The sequence below is a fragment of the Myotis lucifugus genome, unplaced genomic scaffold (genome assembly GCF_000147115.1).
Source record: "Myotis lucifugus unplaced genomic scaffold, Myoluc2.0 scaffold_285, whole genome shotgun sequence".
Lineage (NCBI taxonomy): Eukaryota > Metazoa > Chordata > Mammalia > Chiroptera > Vespertilionidae > Myotis > Myotis lucifugus.
Window position 1 is genome coordinate 344984 of NW_005871333.1, and position 257 is coordinate 345240.

Here is a 257-nt window from a genome sequence, read left to right on the forward strand (position 1 = left end):
GACCAGACCATCCAGCAGGCCCGGGTCTCTGTATCCACTGGGAATCTACCGTGGACACTGATCAAGGTGGGAGAGGGACCCACCACCACGCAAAGCTGGGGGACAGGGAATGTGTTCCAGAGGGGGCAGCCCTGGAGCGGTCCTTGGGGGGCAGAAGAGATGAGGGAGGGAACTCCGGGCGGCCGCAACATGAGGAAGCACTCAGGTGAGGCGTGGCACAGGTGCAGAGAAGCCTTGGGACAGAGGGGACCGGGACC